General features: G+C 36.0%; 1 protein-coding gene across 9 annotated transcripts in view; it reads left to right on the top strand.

Annotated features, from left to right (window-relative positions):
• ARID1B (AT-rich interaction domain 1B) overlaps positions 1–14,746 on the top strand; it is a 400,901-nt gene that overhangs the window by 159,901 nt on the left and 226,254 nt on the right. The gene's annotated exons all lie outside the window — the stretch shown is intronic.

Genomic DNA, 14,746 nt, shown 5'->3' with positions numbered 1-14,746 from the left:
AGTGAAATCCTCAAGGTTCACTTCATGACTAGTTATGAATAATTACAGGTGTATAGTGTAAACATATATTGATAATTCAAAAATGTGTCGTTAGTCACTAGTTTTATACTAATCTGCACTTGCAGCATTATCACCATTGTTGAACAGATTGCACAATGCTATGGTAATTGAAGTTCACCCTGCCCTGGCTCTTGCCAGCTGTGGTATTGTCAGTGAGTAGTAGGATCACCTAAAAGAAGGCAAAAGCAAAGGCATGGGAGGAAGTATACTTAGCTTGCAGTGAAATCTGCTGTAGATAAACTCCTTAAATATCTCAGTGAGTTTTTAGATTTCTGAGATAATGGTTGTCTAGGAGCAACCAGTTGTGACGGATAAGTAATTTTTAGTGGAAAACTAAAGGTGGTGAATCAGATGATATCACTAAGATGTACTTTTAAGTCAAATACCTTTGACCTTTTATTTAAAAATGTTACACAGGTTGGTGTATATATATACAGGGGGAGGGAGTGGAGGCAGCATGCCTAATGTTTATATAGGAAATAACACCTTTTTGAATTTTGCCTTTTTCCATCCAGTTGATCAGATTACGTTAAATGAATACGTTGTTGTGAGTCAGGTGGTGTTTTGCAGGGAGTAACACCTTGAAACTTTCCTGTCATCGTTTTTTAGTGCTGTTCTTTCAGACAGTTTTCTTTATTGGTGTTTAAACTATACATACAACTCAGTGGTTGCTAGTGAAGAGGTACTTGGATAAATTATAGAAGAAATGACTATGACTTTACCGTTATAAATAGATTAATACATTTTACTTTTCCCCAACATTTTTATTGACTGTCCTATCATATCCTTTGTATATCATACTCATCATCACCAGCTTTACTTTTGAATTTACCTACAAACCTAATTTCTCATTAAAACAGTAAAATATGTAAAGTATAATATAATTAATTCATTTTTAGCCTCCATGAATTTTTTTTAACACGGTGGCATTTTAATATAAAGTATGACCCATATACTCTATACTTGGATCAAAATTTATAAATCTATTTCTTTTTTAAAGTATTTAAAAACAACTTGAAGTATTCTTCTTTCAATATGTGTCCCTGAAAATTATAAATAAATGACTTATTTTTAAATACACTAGTGGCCACTTTTAACTGAAAGAGTCTTGGTGTGACAGAACGTTTTCATATCCTCTGATGTTTTTATATAGAATTTGTAACTCTTATGCTTCTAAAAAGGATTTGAGCTGACCTACAGTAAAACATTTGTATAAACAAAGACTGCTCCAAGTGGATTACAAATTGTAAAAAAATGTTTGAAAAAAAGAGAAGCAAACAAACTATGATAATGCAGTTACCATGAATAACTATTAAATTTAAGGCTACATTCCTGACTATCAAAGTAAGAGGGGAGTATTGAGGTTATGTAATTATTAACATAAAGCAAAACACTTTATTTGTTAAAGAGGGGATATAATTTTTCTTTTTTTATTTTGTAAAAGGAAATATTTTATAAAGGAACACATAAAATACTCCTATGAAAATAATGAATAATGATCCCCAAATATAGGTTTTTAAATATAGTGTTAAAAAAGTTATTTCATGTGATTTGGGAAGATTAGCCATGGTCTAAATTTGGCATCTTATAAATGAATGAATGATTGACTTTTTTAAATAACTTGCTTAAGTGCTTAACTGTCAGCATTATAATTCTAGCAATTCTGCATGAAGAAAGAGCTTATTGAACCCATTTTTATTTCACAGTAATTTTTAAAAATACTTATTTCATAAGTATAAAATATATAACAGAGCAAAACCCATTTTGTGAGGAAATAGTTGAATTGCAAAGATAGTGTTTTAACAAACTTTTTTTCTCTGTTTTGAGGGTTAGGTGTGTGACATTTTGTAATTTGACATTTTTCTGTTGCATATTTTTATGGAAGAAGATTAATAATCCTTAGGTTATATTATTAGGGCTCAAGATTAATTGAGGAGACTGGTGATGGTTTAAATTTCACAGAGCAAACATTTCACTAAATAGTTGTTACAACTATTCCAAGTTATATCTGTGGCTAACTTTATGTGCTCCAATTTTCTTGAATTTCTTAACTTGAATACATTATAAAATTGGAGCTGCGTTCTTTAGAAGTAAATCCATAATCCACCCAGCTCCTTGAGTGTCAGTAGGGAGGGACCCTAAAGCTGGCTTAATCTCCCCCCAGCTCTGGCTCCCAGGACAAATAATGAGAGGAAGCTCAGACAGGTATATTTTGGTTACTGACAGTAGGTAGGTATGGGTGGGTAGGGAACCAGTTGGGGGTAAAGATCTTGACATCAGCCCAGATTTGGATCCGCAACTCTCTCTTGTGTTAGCCTGCAGGCCATTTGTCAGCCTTGGGGAGTGTAGGGGGGGGAGGGTCCGGGCAGCTGTACTATGTTCCTGTTATTGTAAGGGAACTAGCCTTTTTATAACCCAAAACCATACAAGAGAATTCAGCAGAAAGAGAATTTAGTATTTATTTATTCTTATAAAACAATAACATAGTAAAACTACCTCTGTGTATTTGTTGGCCAGTCTAATCATTTATAACTTAGAGTAAGAGGAAACACTAGCAGTTTGGTAATTCTGCCTAGTAGAGACTCTTTAAAAAGACTTTAACTTCAACTTCATTCTTTTGTATTTCATTACCTCTGGGAAAATTACTTGCTCAGGATTTTGTGGCATGAACCACAGGGCTAGTGCTTTTAAAATCTTCTCAACTGCATAATTGTGAAACAACCCTGTCTGTGTCAGCTTTAAAGACAAGAAAAACTTGTAAGTTAGCAAATTGTTTTTCAGTGTTTTCCCTTCAATGGGTTTAAAAAATATTTTTAGTATGTTAGGATTAGGTTGGGTGGCTGGAAAGAAAAGCTCCAAGAGCTGGGATGGCCACTTTCCTGCAACTTTTAAGCGCACGAATGGATTTTGCTCTCTTAGCCGGCTACTGGTACTTAAAACGGTTTTTGACAAATGCCGGAGTTTGGCAAATATGGAAGTAGCAGTTATAGAGGTGGTTTTCAAGTCCCTTGGAACATTCATGCAGATCTTCAGTCACTCTTAATTTGAATGGGAAAGGAGATGGTAGAAACTATTTTTATTTTCTCTTGGGAGTGAGAGAAAAGGAAGGTAGAACTCTGTACTCTGTAATTTTACAAAAGAAAAAAAAGATCAGAGTCCATTGAGATTCTTTCTTGTTTACTTTTTGTTTTACTATTGCTGTCTCCTAGTGTGTTTGACTAATGTAAATCTTCCCCCAGGAATATGAGAATATGTGGTACATTCTGCCTCATAACCTTCCTGGATATTTTTATAATTTATCATCAGCTGACACCGCCTGGGTAGAATATTCTTACCACTCCCTCTGGCTGCTGGAAGTCTGAAATTACATCTTTGTCTTTGAAGTCAGGCATACTGTTAGCGTTGCTATGGTGACAGGGTGGGTAATGGCCTCCGCAGACAGGAGATTGGTATTTAGCGTTTAAACGCTGCTGTACACAAGGCCTTGATTTTTAGAGTGGTTACTGAACTATCCCCTTTTAGTAAATGTTTAAAAATTACATTTTTACATGGTCTTACTAGATTAATAGTCATGGTTTATTTCATTTTAACTGCAAGGATAAAAGCATTATTCCATTAAATGGGTAGCTTTTTTTCTCTTTTGGTTTATGCATTATTAACACAGGCTTTCCTGTTTTGCTTGTAACATTTTATAGGCTTTTTCAAACATGCAGTCAGATTTGCTCTGTTGCGCCTTTATTTTTTGGACTTAACCCATTATCTGCTTGATCTTGCATGATTTCAAAGGAGACAAAGTTATAAGGAACTAAGCTTTAAAAATATTTAAAATTAAGTGCGTTTTTTTTTGTTACTATTTATAGGATAATGTGGATTGATTAGTCTTTTACCATGAATTGCAGCAGTAACTTTATATTAGAATGTTTCTTTTATTTCAATTTCTTATTTAGCCCCTTTCCTCATGTGAGATATTAAAGGAAAGACAGTTTATGGTTGTGGAGAACTGTGGGACATTTAGAAAAGGTTTTAGTTGATGTAACTTTAGAAGTAATATTCTGTCACTTATTAAATCTGTATGGGCTAAGACCATTTACTTATATGTAAGATTTTTTTTTGATTTGTGATTATTTTGTCATTAGAATAATAGTGGATCTAAACTGTTTATGTATTACATATAGGTTCCTATCTTCCTGATACATAAATTGCTTCTAAAATATCATTTTGAATGCTTTGTAATATGGAATTTACTACTTCATAAAGTATTTTACTTAAGGTAAATTAAACTGTTTAGAAAATTCTTCTTTATATTAACTTGACAATTTTGTTGGGGCGTCATCTGGTTTCTACTTCTGTCACACAAGATAAATTGAAATTTCTCTTTTAAATGATGGCTGTTCATATATTTGAATATAGTTTTCACTTACTTGGGTTTTTACTAGGCTAACTAGTTCCTTTAATTTCCCCATTATGTGGTTTCAAGTCCCCCTATCACACTGTTCTTAATTCTTTACTGAACTTCATTTTTGTATAAGCACTCGGATTATGATATCCACAACCAAACTGAAGACTCCAAAGTTATGGGTGGTGTAGAGCCAGCCTGCTACCCCTTTGTTCTGGACCACTGTGATGCTATTTATTAAAGTCATCTGGGTCTGCTAGGTTATATACAGCTGTGGCCCACTCTTGCCATTCTGATGGGAACTGCTTTTAAGGCATCCATCTCATCCAACCTGTACTTGAACTTCAGTACAGTTTTTACATTTACCCTTAACTGAATGTTGTCTGACTTGTTTGGGCCGTTGTTCAAGCTTGCTGACATGTTTTTGGATTCTGAATCTGGCATCCATTGTATTTAGTATTCTTAGCTTTTGTATATTTTTAGCTTTGTATCATCTGTAAGCTTATATCTTATAATGGCTCTTAATATAAAAAGTTAAATAGCCTACATCTAGAACTTTCTAACATTCTGGTTATTGCCATGCATTCAGGTATAATAAATGCAGAGCTGCTGTGTGTTCTAGGCCATACACTATATATTAGCCAACAACACTGTCCTAAGAGATATTGTCAGAGGCTGAATGGGAATCCAGAACAATTAGGACTGCAATCCTATTCTTTATATGTGTTAGTGCAATTTTTCAAAATTATTCATTGTGGATTATACATGACTTTTGCAATCAAAGAATATAAACAAAGACTCTATAATAATTGAAAGTGATACATAATTTGCCATTGCGATAATTTTGTCTTTATCAAGTTTTCTTTGTGAGAGAAGAAAGTCTACTTTAATAAGCTGGTTCATATTGGGCATTGAGTGATGTGCCCCAGCTCCTCCCCTGTATCCAGCAGGAATAGCCAGGATAATCATCAGGATGCAGGAAGAGAACCTGTGCCCATCCCTAGATGGGCCCTAAAAACAGAACCTGCTAGTCATAGGGCCAAGGCAGAAGATACTGCCCCCCACCCTCTGTCTTGGGGTCTTTGGAATGAAGCAGTCTCATCTGAGAGGCCTACAAGTTCAGGGAGGAGGACTGTTGGTCCCAGAAGTTCACAGTCTGTCCCGTTAGGATGGCTGGTGGAGCAGCGCTTCGTCTGCTTCTTCCCTATGTCCTGGCGTTCATCTGTGCATCTAACGAGTGCCTCACTCTGTACTTTTCGTCACCAGTGGCCCTGATAGCTGCCCAGGACTAAGGGATACTGGATATTAGGTCAGCTAAAACTCGCCTAGTCTTTCTACGGATCTAAACCTTGGGGAGGATGTACACTGGGGTCTTATAGTACTTCGCCAGCCACTGTCTCTGGTGGGGCGTGGGGAGGCAAGTGGCCACTCAGAAAAGACATTCTATTTTGAGTGCATCCCAAGTCCTTTCATGTATTCATGGAGGCTTGGTGTACAATTTCTGCTTGGACTTGTGATAAGCCATCCACCTCCTTCTCACCCCTGCCCCTTCTCCGAGAAGCCAGGGCTTGAGTGAGTTCTGGAGACAGGCATCTGGGAGATAGAGCGCTTACAAATTAAAATGTGATGCTACGTTTTATAGATTGGAAACAGAATTGCTTCAGACCAGTGCGGGTTCGTGGAGTAGCAGATAGGAAACAATCTTCTGGCGATGGTCCCTAGGGTTGGTGATTCTTTCCGTCGTCATTCAGTGGGCCCTGCACTGTTGGTGACTGCTGAAGCTTCCCTAATTTGCCAGCAGTTTTGGCTTCAGTTTGGGGTGAGGGATAGGCAGGTTCTTACTCTGCTGAAATCGTAATGAGATTTCCATTATGTGTATTTTGCATCTCCCCCTAAAAGGAAAAAATTCATAAATGAATTTTGATTAATGAATATTGCCCTGTTTATAGCATTCTTAGTAGAAAGTATGCTACAGGGACTTTTGGATATCTTAGATCAGCACTGTCCTGTAGAACTTTCTGCAATAATGAAATATTCCCTGTCTTTGCTGGTCAATATGTTAGCCCCTTGCCATGTGTTTTATAGTACTTGAAAAATGGCTAGTGAGAACAATTGAATTTTAAATTTAAATAGCTACATATGGCTAGTGGCTACCATATTAGTGCAGTTCCAGATTGTGGATCTTATATAGTCAAGATCTTATTACAAACTGGATTTTGGTGAAAATAACAATATGTTTACATTAAGGCTTTCAAGTTCTTGACATATAAGTAGTTGATTTGCAGTGCATTCTGAATTAGCATTTAAATTTACCTCATTTACACAAGGGTACAGGAGACTGAAGGAACAAATGTGTAATATTTTAGATATAGAGTATATCTGTTTCAGGGTTTGCCATATAGGCCAGAAACCAAGATTCTAAGAGTAAGAATAATTGCACACTCAGTGAACAAGTGCACAAGTGGACAAGTGTACTTGAGTACTGTTTTACAAGTTGAAAAGCCACAGAGCTTACATGTCTTTCTCCTTTCCTATTTATCTGAGCTTCGGTTATCTGTATTTATTGGAAACAGTTATTATAGAGGTGAATACCTTAAGGATCTCTTCTGGGTGTCCCCATCTCCCTTCCACATGCACACCGGTACCAGGGTCAGGCAGTGGTGAGACCTAGAGGGAGCAGATGAGCCAAGTGGAGTCTCAGGGTTCGGCCACCTGCACCTCTGTGCAGTTAAGAAGCTGGGCTGTGGAGTGTGAGCGCCCTTACTGCCTGACTCTTGGCATCTTTCTCATAACTTAGGTGCCGCCTCAGAAATAGGTTAGGGTTGATTTGGAGCCTGTGGTTTTGTAAATGATGTCCTTTGAATTGTGCACTGCTAGTCTCTATTGATATTTAAGATATGTTTCTTTCTGTTTAATTGCAAAGGGCATGAAGAGGTCTTTTCTCCTATGAGCCTCAGATAATTTCCTATTTAGAATGTAGGAATAGGTGGTAATTTCAGGTCAGCAAAAGGATTTTCATGACTCTGACTTTTGGGGGATGATATCCTCATTTGCCAGACAAGAAGGGGTTCTGCTGATGGAGAAGATGATGCCAGTGAGACCCAGGTGTTGACTCCCTCTTGCTGCCCCACCCAAGTCCCCAGAACAGCTGGAGTTCCGTATTCTGTGGAGGAATTTGTATGTGGTGCTGCCTTCCCTCTTCTATTACACTGGAGATCACTTCATTCACTTTTTTAGGGCCGTGCATGTTTAGAATTTTCATAAGAACTATATTTGACATTCAAAATAATGTAGTTGGGTAGTTTGAACGATGTGTTCCAGGATTTCTGATTCAGTTGTCACCCACCTTCAAAACTCAAGTGTGGCTTGTTGTCTACATTCATCTCACCGCACACTATAGTTTACCATTCACAGTGCAGTCGCTGTGCTCTGGCTCTGTTTCCTGGGTATCAAAAGGTTAAAGACTGACTTGTTTTTCTCTTAGTCACTATCTCACACCTGGGAACATCTTTTTCATTTTTAAAATGTTTAACTCTTCCGCCTCCCCCTCTTTAGAGACAAGGAAAAACACTAGGAATGAGTAATACTAATTTCTGAGTATTTGTTTGATTCTGTGGCATACTGTACACTTCAGCCTCCAAAGTAGATGGATGGGTTATTATTGCTAGTTGTTCTTACTCATGCAATCTATAAACCTAATTCATTTTATTTATGACGGGAGAAGGGGAATTTATGAATTCATTTTGCTAAGCAATTCTTGAGCCTTTGTAGTGCGCTATTATGATGGATACATTCCTACTTTGAAGAAGTACAGAGTCCCTGAGACTGTGAAGCACTTTTTAGTAAATACATTTTTTTGCAGTATACATTTACCCATGTTGTTGAAGGATATTTAAATGTTCTCCAAATGTCTTAAGTATTTCTTTTGAATAATCATCATTTTTAATTACAGTCTGGATTTCTCTTTCCTCTTTTGTGAAATAGTAGTCTTTTCCTTCCTTTTTTGGTAAAGTCAGTAAGCTGGGTAATTTCTGCTTTTTTTTTTTTTTTTTTCTCTTTAAAGCTCTATTAAAACCAAGGAGTGATTGTAGTCCGGTTAATGAAGCAAAGGAAAAAAGATGATGAGGCCAGGAATGATAGGGAGTTAGTTCACTAATGAAACAAAGTACTTTTAAGGGTAAGGAAAAATAAAGAAGCCCCCCTTCCTTTTCTTCCAGACTGGTCGTTATCTAGGATTTTCAGTTAAGTAAAATTATTAACTACTTATATATGCCTCAACCTAAACACAAAACCCCAAAGACTGTTTAATGATCATACTTTTGTTAATAAGATTATGGGAAGGTTATTAAATGAGTCTGTGACTGTGACTTGCCTAGAAAAGATGTAATGCAAAATGGAATGTTTTCCTCTTATTAGTAAGCATATTTGGCTTGTGTTCTTTCTTAATGGTTGGCTAGAATGTCATTCTGCTTTGTAGCCTATGTATGTAAAGGGCAAAAAGTGAGAAAATGACCATTACAGTCTTTGGTATCCTCAGGGAATTGATTCTAGAACCCCTGTGGATAACAAAATCCACAGATGCTCAAGTCTGTTATATAAAATGGGGACATAGTTGTGTATAACCTGCCATCCTCCTGCATATATTAAATCATCTCTAGGTTACCTATAATACCTAATACAAGGTGAATGCTATGAAAATAGCATTGTTGTTATACTGTATTATTTTAAAGTTTGTGTTTTTTATTTTTTCCAAATATTTCCCATTTGGTTTTGGTTGAATTTGCAGATGTGGAACCTATAGGATATGGTGGGCCAACTACTTCATTCTGTTGGAAAGGCCTTGTTTACTTTGAGTTTGTTGTTATTGTGTGTAGGGTTTTGTTCTTAAAATCTCTTAAAAGGATGGATTTAGTCTTCATGTTAAAATATTTTCAATAAAATGTTAGCAGTTTACTTACAATTTTATGAGAAATCTTTAGAAAGTATAACAGTGGTAGAGTTGTATCCATGTGACTGCATCGTTTGAGTCAGACTCCTTCTTCATAAACATATGATCAGTTCCTAAAATGCAGATCCTTTCCCACCTCTGCCGGTATATAAATACAACTTCTGCGCCCTCCCTGCCTGCCCTGCTTCGGGCCACCATGGCAGGTGGGAGGTCTGCACACCACGCCTCTTCTCTGGTCTGCTCTGTGGCTATGTGGTTTCCTGGTGACGTTTTTGTTCAGAATTGTCTGAAGGTCGCTAACGTCTTGATTTAACCTAGAACATTATGTTCATTCTAAACTACTGCTGTGATTTTTTAAAAAGCAGTTTGCCTTTACAATCCTTAAATTTCTTTGCTTAAAAACAAAACAGAAATTTCTGGATTTTGACGGGGAAATTGGGCTGTGTGTGTACGCGTGTGATGGGGCATCTGTTTGTGCTGCAGATGTCGCTTAGTGCATTCCCCTCGGCGTTGATCTAATGGAATTACTGTTCTTAAAATAATTTATCCTAATATACAGTAAAATAAAAGTACATATTTCATTTGGTATTTATTTTAGTTCAACCAGCAAGAAATAATGTGTATAACTTTACTTTTGACAAAGTATTGCCCTTAAAAGTAATATTTTTGTGTGTGAACAGATTTGTTTAGTTTGGATGGGTTTGGATGTGCATGCCTTGGAGTCAGTTTTCATGGTGCATCTATTTGCTAAAGACTTAAAAATTTAAGGAACAATTTCACTACTGGTCTTTACATTTCATTTTTATGTAGTTAAAGGGCAGTTGTCAAGTCAGGGAGAACCCCAAACTATTCTCTGGAAAGAAATGAAACAACTGCTAAACTCTAGCATAGGATTTGGAGTCAGGAAACTCACAGGGTTTTAGAAGTACAGGCACACAGCACTTTCCTATATTTTTTAAGGCATGAATTTAGAGAGATGATTGAGTAAAGAAGCAGAATTATTCCCTGAATGTTTTATGAAATACAGTGCCAGAAGATCTACAGAATAGAGCTCACTGTATTTTCTTGTCTAGTTAAGGGTGCCATTTAAAAAAAAAATTGCAATTGACCTACCTTTCTAATTTCTAAAGAAAGAAAAAAATCATAAAACAGAACAGTGATTCTAAATTTGAAGATGTGTGTGTTTTCATAGAAAAGAAAAGAAGTTACCCTCCTAGAAAACAAAAGAAAGAAATTCCAAACTTTAAACCTCAACCCCCTCAGCTTTTGCAGAGACATGTACTGCTTACTCCAGTAAGAAAGTTACAGCTCAGGGATGGGTGAAATCATACCTAACTGGCACACCTAGAACTTTGACTCAAGCGGTGCAAAAGCAATACATGTAACCACAACATTTGTACCCTGTAATATCCTGAAATTTAAAAAACCCAGAAACCTCTAGTGCCTATACATTATTAAATCCAAAGAACTCTGAGATATCCCCCCCTTTTTACAAAACTACTGTACTACTGTTAACATAGTATTAAATTGATAAGTAGTGACTAAGAGGCAAAAAAAGAAAGAAAGAAAGAAAGTTACAACCCAGTGTACTTAAACATTAATAATGTGCACACTCTGTGGCCGAGTGTCTGGTATAGTGTGGCTCTTTAATAGAAAACAAGTACTGAAACAGCTTTCTCTGTTAGTTATCAGGCCTTTGTGCAAATTTTTCAAGCCACATTTTGAAAAATGTGGTTTTACTCTACACAACTTGAGGGTGTGTTATTTTCGAGAGTAACATGAAAAAAAAACAAAACAGTAAAGCTGTTAGTGAGGTGGGGAACTTTGTCCCACATGGTGCTGTGGTGACGCCCTGAGCACAGCCGCAGGTCCTGCATGCAGCCCCTGCAAGCTGGCTCCCTGCACATGTGGAGTCCCCGAGTGTCCTTGTCCTTTTCTGGATCACGCCACGGTAGCGTTGCTGGGATTGTTCAGTGAACGTGTGTGCCTGGCCCTTTGCCCGATCTTGGTCCCTGTCTCCACTCCAGTGACCTCTTAGTGGCTGGTAGTGCTGCTGGGAATAGTTCAAGATGAGGCCATTAGGGCAAGATTGTTGTATGTGTGGCTCTTATCTCCTATTGAATGTGAAATTGGTACAGAGGAAGGATGTGCTGATCGTTTCTTGAAGTAGAAATGGGACACAGACCTGGGAACGGCACTTGTCTGATCTCATTTATGATTGAAATTTGTTTACTGAGGGATATATTTTCTAAAAGAAAATTCATATTTTGTGTATTCAAAAATGGAGTAAGAAACATCATCATGTTGGGGTGGGGAGCAGCCTGCCAATTCTGATTTCTTATAGGTCATCTCCACTGCACCATGGACTCTATTTTAATAGAAAGGTGGACTGATTTATGTTATAGAATAATTTTATACATACATGTCTAACCTCAAAAAAGATCATTTTGTTTTTGAAGTTTTTATTCCATTTTCATAATAAAACACTGTGGTCCCAAGGAAAAAAATTGTTTTCTAGTGTGGCACTGTGTTAAATGATTGCACAACATCCATATGGCATAAGCCTGTTTAAGAAAATATTAAACCTAAATAGACTATATAATTAAGCATTGCACTGTTTTAGTTGTCTTTTTTTGTTGTATTGGTCTTTTGTGTTCAAAAAGATACTTAGACATTTATAAAATTCTGAATAGTATTTACTAAAATAATCAAATGCTACTTTAAAAGAAATCAATACTGTGGAAGAGTTTGTTGGTTTGTTTTATAAACAAATATCTCCTTAAAATAAAATAAACTTTTCCTCTCAGTATATTGATTAGAAATTCTTCTTGTTTACAGAAATTGTATAATGTTTATCTTACAAAACAGAAATTTTTAATGTGCTTATGAGGTAGCAGTCCTACAGGGATGACATGTAGTAATCTCTAATGTGAGCTATGAATGGATCCTGAAAAGTTTTCTCTTCCCTTTTTTAGTGTGAATATGTATTTGCCGATTATGGAAAGAAGCTCATCAGTAGCACTTGAACTAGATTCTTCTACACCACACTTTTGTTTCAGTTTTGGAATCTGTCACTCTTGCAAGCAGTCACAAGGATTTTGTTCCTTGCCTTGCAGTTGTGGAAGTATTGACCCCAGCCTTCCCCAAAGCCTGCCACTGTCACAGACTCAGTTGCATTCCTTGTTAACTCATCTTGTGACCTTTGGCTTGTCAAGACTGTGAGCTGTCACAGCTCTTGGTGACATCAGTAGTATGTGACTTGAATGGGTATACCACATATGCTGAATCAGCTTTTTTCTATCCCCTTCAACATTAGCAAAGCAGGTGCGAAGTCTCATTTTGAGAATTTATTGTTATCTCTTGGTGACACTTTAGAGACCACTCTGCTTATTGAACTATTAGCCAAATGGAAGCTAATAGTCTGTTTTTGGCTTGGAAGACTCAAATTCTGCTAATTTCTTTTCCTGACCAAAAAAAAAATCTCTTCCGGCTTGTATACTGAGACTAGAGACAGGCTAATTTGATATTCTCTGTAGAGAAAATTAGGATAGGATTATTTGAGAGATTTGTGGTTTTAAATTCTTTTATGATAGCATAATTTGTGTGTATACTCAGGCCATAGTATGTGTGTCTGTGTGTATAAAAACAAAGTTTGGAATTATTCATTTTACAAAAAAAGAATATTCATTTTTAAATCATCATGCCTTTTTTGACAGCTTAACATTAGTTTTAAGTGTGGATTCTCTTGTTTGAAAAGTTTATTTTTCACAAATATTTTGGGAAGATTTACTAAGGTTGTATATAGGTCTTATATATGTGCTTTGTGAAGGTGTTGTTTTGGATATTTGGGGAGAATCATCCTTTGGATCTTTTCTATTTTAGCTTGTAGTAAATATATAAACAGTCCAAGTAGATGAGGTGCTAAATTGTAATAAGCACCAGAGGACATAACAATGTGTTAATCTCAATGCCGCATGATGATTTTTGTGTTGTGAAAGGTTAGCTTTTCAACTACAAGACTTAATTACTTTTCAAATGAATATTTTATAACAGTTATTTTTTCATTGAATATACAAATATGTATATTCAATGTGGTAAACATTGGTTATCAGCAGTTTGAAATTTGGTTATTTCTTCTGCCTTTTCTTTTGCATTGAGCATCTGGGATCAAGAGTTTCTAATTTTTAAAGTGTGTTTTTTTTAAAGGTTCAAAGTAATAACATAATTCTGCAATGCTTTTCCCTGCCATTACTCTGTCGATTATTGTCTGGAATGTGTTTGCACAGTTTTGTGTTTTTTTTTCCCCTAAGTTTTATCTAGGCTTGCTCGGGGTTTGCCACCTTCACAGAGCCAGCTCTCTTCCTGCAGATGCACCTGTTTTGAAGCAGCTATCTTTCTTGCTCAGTCTCCCTCCACGTTATCTTCACAGTGTGGAGAGTGGGTGTCATTTAAGAAAAATTACTGTTGATTATTCCCAGACTGCGCTGCCCAATTTAGCAGGGGTTAATGGAATAAACTAAATCTGCACTTCAGTTCACAAATGTGTATTAGTAATTATAGAAGGCATAGAGTAAACTTATGTTAAATTTAAAATAAAAACTTAGTGGTTTCAATTTAGGGAAAAAGTTATTATAATACAAATATGGATAACTTTTAGTAGCCTCTTTTCTAGCTCTTTTATATAAAATTCAATTTTGAAATTTTAGAATCCAATGTATAATTGTACTTTACAAATTATTTGAGGGGGGACAATAAAAATCCCTGTTGTTAGCTTGATTGTCCAAAAGTCATATATAAATGCACATTTGTAATTTATTACAGATAATGAAAAAAATTCATTAATCTTTGCTAAGTTCTGAGAATTTTCAGATTAGACTTTAAAAATTTTGTGTTTAAGATGTAGGCAGTCTATACTTGTTTTAATTACTAGGATATATTCTTTGTATATTTACATGCTTTGCTTTTGTTTTATGTTCTGTTGATGAAGTACCAGCAGAACCAGATGAGATCTCTGAGTGGGCCTTAGTTCGGGGACCACAACTTCTCATAGTATCTCTAAGATATTTAGGATGTACTATCTGTTCTCTTTCCTGTAAATGGAGATAGTCTTCATCTGCATGTACTGCTCTTTTATCATTCAACAAGACAGTCCCATAGCCAAATAAATTGTTAATTAACCATGTCTTGCTTAACTTGAAATTTACATTAAGATTTTAGAGTAGGCAGATAATACTTTAATGGTATATTGCCGTTCTCAGTATACAAAGATTTAAGAAGGCATACTTTAAAATTGTGTTTATTTTCTTATTCTGGACGTGTAAATGCTTAGAACTCAGGGTTTT

Source organism: Microcebus murinus, chromosome 5, assembly GCF_040939455.1.
Source record: "Microcebus murinus isolate Inina chromosome 5, M.murinus_Inina_mat1.0, whole genome shotgun sequence".
NCBI lineage: Eukaryota > Metazoa > Chordata > Mammalia > Primates > Cheirogaleidae > Microcebus > Microcebus murinus.
Note: the sequence above shows the minus strand (reverse complement) of the source record. Positions and strands in the feature narration are given on the sequence as shown.